Source organism: Myotis davidii, unplaced genomic scaffold, assembly GCF_000327345.1.
Source record: "Myotis davidii unplaced genomic scaffold, ASM32734v1 scaffold168, whole genome shotgun sequence".
Classification (NCBI taxonomy): domain Eukaryota; kingdom Metazoa; phylum Chordata; class Mammalia; order Chiroptera; family Vespertilionidae; genus Myotis; species Myotis davidii.
The window spans coordinates 7720762-7726164 of record NW_006383016.1 but is presented as its reverse complement, the minus strand read 5'-3'; the positions used below and the strand labels follow the sequence as shown (position 1 = coordinate 7726164).

Genomic DNA, 5403 nt, shown 5'->3' with positions numbered 1-5403 from the left:
CCCTTATTATCTCTTTCCTCTCCTCTTCCTGGGACCATCTGTTTAATCTCTGTTTTCAGTGCTGAACAGGCAGTCTTGCAACATGTGTGAAGTCTGACTTAGTATTTTCACAGCTATCATCTTACAATTACAGAGGAAGGACAGAGTGTGACTCCACAATCAGCTGGCCTAGATAATAATAATCTCCAACTTCATAATTGTGTGGTCCGGGGCAAGTTACTTGTCTCTCTGGGCTTTATTTTCTTTGTCTTCAAAATGAAGGGAAAATTTCATAGGGTTTTGAGAATGAAATGACAAAAATACATCCTAGGAACTTAACAGAATACCTGACACATAGTAAGAACTCAGTAAAGGATGGTTTTTATCGTTGTTTTCTATCCTATCTCTTAGTCTTCACTTTGCTCTATCTTTTCCCTTATTTAATACATCATTCATCATAATGATCTATAATACTAGGATATAGTGACTGTACCTGGGCATCTATTTATTTAACTGTTCGTAGGTTAACTCAATAGTATAGTCATTAAAAACAAGATTTGGACAAATAATCACTAAGCAGTAAGTTGTTTCAATTAACTAATCTGTGATTAGCTGATTTAAGAACTTCCATGATGCCAAAGACATTGTAGGTAATAAACAAATACTTATTAAATGAATAAATCCAAGATAGAAGGCAAAACATTGTTAAACATAACATTGATAACAATGTTTTGTGATGATACCTAAGCTCTTCTCCCTATTTATTATGTTTTCTGAGGGAATAAGCATGTTTATAATTTTATGAGTTTATGAATTTTGTGAGTTTATGAATGGGTATTTTACCTTTATTTTCTTCCATAGTACTAATTGACAATGTGCTTTTTCAAATGTGTTGAATAACCAGAATCCCTAGTATTCACATCAAAAACATGGGTTGACTGGGGAAACACAACAAAGGAAGAAGGGGGCAGTCAAGTGTCTCTTGGAATGAAAAAAGGAATTGACTTCATGGGGGAAGGAAAATACAAAGGGGATGCTGGCAGATCACAGGATTATCCTCCAACTTACAGAATGAGGAGGAAGAAAATGTGCTTTGTGCATTCTTTAAACACTTCCTGATTTTTTCTATGTGGGAGACAAATGTTGGGAGCCAGGGTCACAAAGCTGCCTTGCAGTCCTCAAAACATTCACTTACTTGGGGATTGTATTAGTTTCCAATTGCTATCTTTAAAAGTTACTACAAACTCAGTGGCTTAAAGTGGCAAAAGGTCAGAAAGCTGACAAAGATCTCTTGGGCTAAAATCAGAAGCTGGACGGGTCTGGTTCCTTTCTGGAAGCTGCAGGGAAGAATCTGTTTCTTTGACTTTTCTCGTGTCTAGAGGCTGCCTGCATTCCTTGGCTCAGGAGCGCCTTCCTCTATCTTGAAAGCCAACAACTTTATATCTCTCTGACCTTTCTGCAGTCATCACGTCTCTCTCGAACTGAAGAAGAAAAGCTAGGAAACTTGGCTTAAAAAAAAACAAACAGGAAAATTCTCTACCTTTAAAGACTCATATGATTACATTAGAATACCAGGATAATCTATACCAGTGGTTCTCAACCTTCTGGCCTTTTAAATACAGTTCCTCATGTTGTGACCCAACCATAAAATTATTTTCGTTGCTACTACATAACTGTAATGTTGCTACTGTTATGAATTGTAATGTAAATATCTGACATGCAGGATAGTCTTAGACAACCCCTGTGAAAGGGTCGTTCGACTGCCAAAGGGGTCGCTACCCACAGGTTGAGAACCACTGATCTATACTAATAAAAGGGTAATATGCTAATTAGACTGAATAGACCGGACATACTTCAGGGCAAAGCCATGGTGGCGAGGGCTGAGGCAGAGGTGGTTAGGGGCGATCAGGCCAGCAGGGGAGAGTGGTTAGGGGCAATCAGGCCGGCAAGGGAGAGCAGTTACAGGCGATCAGGCAGGCAGGCAGAGTGGTTAGGGGTGATCAGGCAGGCAGGCAGGTGAGCGGTTAGGAGCCAGCGGTCCTGGATTGCGATAGGGATGTCCGACTGACAGTTTATAGCCTAAATTGGCAGTCGGACATCCCCTAAAGGGTCTCGGATTGGAGAGTGTGCAGCCAGGCTGAGGGAACCCTTCCCCACCCCACCCCCTTGCATGAATTTTGTGCACTGGGCCTCTAGTTTAGAATAATTCTCCATCTCAAGGTCCTTAACCTTAAGCACATCTACAGAGTTAGTTTTGCCTTGCAAGGCAACATATTCATAGCTTCCAGGATTAGGTTATAGATATCTTTTGGGGCTGTTATTCTTCCTACCACAGGATCAGACAAGAGCAATCAACTATAAGTGACAAGTCATTTTAATAGAGTGAGCTGCAGAATGAAACAAGACCTAACATTGGCCAAGAACTAGGGACCAAATCCTAGGATTAGGACAAATGAGCCAGGGTGAAAGAAAATGTAGGATTTTACCTAGTAAATAAGAAGAAAGGCAGCAGAGAGAGAGACATTATTGTGTGTTTGTGGTTTGTTTGTTTTTAACTTCTACTGCCAACAAAGTCCAGAGTGCTTTCATCTTTCATCCAAATTCGCAGTAGTTGCCTTACTAATTCTCACATACATTTTGCCTATTTTCTAATCTATTTTCTACACAGCAATCAGGGAGCTCATGCAAACTATTCAAAAAACAACTAGCGAGCAAATCTTGCCATGCCTCCACTTGAAATGCCTTTCCATCCATTAGCATTAAGATTGGCATCCTTAACAGGACCCATAACCCTGGCATGATCAGACGCTTACCTTCATTTTGTGCCTTATCTCTGACATCTTTCCTCTTTGTTTGGTGATCTGCTTTCCAACATGACCTTGTTTCATTTTTTTAACTACAATATACCTGATAAACCTGAGATGCACAAATCAAAATATTTGTACTTATTCCATAGTCACATACACACCACCCAGAACAGATCAAGAACATTTTCATCAGCAAGGAAGTTAATTTGTGCATCTTATTAGTCAATGCCACTCCCACCAGAAGTAACCTTTTTTTTTGAACACTATAGATTAGTTTTCCTAGTTCTTGAATTTAATCTAAAAGGAATCATGTAATATATATTGCTTTTTATCTGGCTTTCACTCTACTAAGCATAATGTATTTGAATCCATTCAGTCATCAGTTCGTTCATTTCTATTATAATGCATGATTCCAATGTATAAACAAAGCCTAATTTCTTTATTCATGCACATGTGGGTGAGTGTTTGACTTGTTTCCCATTTGGAGTTGTTAATTTTATTTCTGCTTTTTAAAATTGAGATATAATTGACATGTAACATTGTATTACTTTCAGGTGTACATAATGATTTGACATTTGTGAATATTGGGAAATAAACACCACAATAAATCCAGTTAACATTCATCACCACACATAGCTACAAATTGTGTTATTTTTTTATGAGAATTTTTTTAAGATTTACTCTCATAGCAACTTTCAAATATACAACACATTATTATTAACTATGTAGTCTCCATGCTATACATAGATTCCCATGACTTATATTTAATTATAACTGGAAGTTTCTACCTTTTGGTCACCTTTACCCATTTTGCCCTACCTCTGGCAACCACCAATCTGTTTACTGTCTAAGTTTAGGGTTGTTTTTTTTTTAAGAGTCCATGTGTGAGATCTGCAGTACTTGTCTTTCTTTGTCTGACTTACTTCACTTAACATAATGCCCTCAGTGTCCATCCATGTTATTGCAAATGGCAAGATTTCCTTCTTTTTTAAGACTGAGTAATATTTCATTATATATATATATGTGTGTGTGTGTGTGTGTGTGTGTATACGTATCTAATTTTCATTAAGCATTTATCTATTAACTAGAGGCCCGATGCACAAAGATTCGTGCAAGAATAGGCCTTCCTTCCCCTGGCTGCCAGCACCGACTTTCCTCCAGCACCTGGGACCTGGGCCTTCGCTCTAGGCCAGAGCCATGGCCTCCATCTTTATCATGTCAATTTGCATATTCCCTCGTTATTGGCTGTGGGTGCCGCCATCTTTGTTGCAAAGTGATGGACAATTTGCATATTCCGTCTTTATTAGATAGGATGAACACTTTGGTTACTTCCATGACTTAGCTATTGTAAATAATGCTACCATGAATAATGCTACAGATATCTTTTTGAATTAGTATTTTCATTTCCTCCATGTAAATACCCAGAAGTGGAATTTCTGGATCATATAGTAGTTCTATTTTTAATGTTTTGAGGAACCTCCACACTGTTTTTCATAGTCATTGCAAAAATGTACATTGCCACCAACAGTGCAGAAGGATTCCCTTTTCTCCTCATTCTAGCCAATACTTGTTATTTCTTATCTTTTTTATAATAACCATTCTAACAAGTAAGAGGTGATATCTCATTGTGGTTTTGATTTGCATTTCCCTGATGATTAGCTGATGTTGAGCACATTTTCATGTACCTGTTGGCCATCTGTATGTCTTGTTTGGAAAGATGTCCATTCAGGTCCTCTGCCATTTGGGGCTATCATGAATAAAGATGCTATGATTTTTCTTTTTTTAAATATATTTTTATTGATTTCAGAGAGGAAGAGAGAATCATTGATTAGCTGCCTCATGCACACCCTCAACTGGGAATCGAGCCCAAAACCCAGGCCTGTGCCCTTGACCAGAATTGAACCCGGGACCCTACAGTCCACAGGCCAATGCTCTATCCATAGAGCTGATTTTTCTTTATTGTGGTAAAAAGCACATAATATTTACCATCTGAACCATTTTTGAGTGTACAATATCTACCATTAAGTATATGCCCATTTTTGTGCAACATATCTCTAGAAAAGTTTCACCATGTAAAACAGAACCCTAAGCCTATTTAACAATAGCTTCCCTTCTCCCCCTCACCCCAGCTCATGGCAACCATCATTCTGCTTTCTGTTTCTAAGCATATGACTACTTTAGATACCTCATATAAATGGAATCATTCAGTATTTGCCTTTTTGTGACTTGGCTTACTTTACTTAGCATAATACCCTCAAGGTTCATCCATGTTGTAGCATATGTCAAGACTTCCATCTTTCATATGGCTGAATACTTCAGTGAATGAGCGTGCAAGTATCTCTTCAAGATCCTGTTTTCAGTTCTTTTGGATATATACCCAGAAGCGGAATTACTGAATCACATGGTAATGACATTTTTAATTTTTTGAAGAATCTAACTCTCTGAAATTTTGTTCACATTTTTATTTTGTGAACAGAAGCATTCAATTTCTCTGACACATACCTAGAAGTGGAATTGCTGAGCTGAAAGGGAGCCATGTTTTACTTTGTAAGAAACTTCCAAAGTGCTTTCCAAAAGAGCAATGCCATTCTTCATTCCTATCAGCAATGAATGACAG

The 5403-nt window shown here is 38.0% G+C and overlaps 1 protein-coding gene across 1 annotated transcript in view; it reads left to right on the top strand.

The window, feature by feature from the left end:
• The window catches only part of HDAC9 (histone deacetylase 9), a 455800-nt gene that overhangs the window by 439284 nt on the left and 11113 nt on the right, over positions 1 to 5403 (top strand). The gene's annotated exons all lie outside the window — the stretch shown is intronic.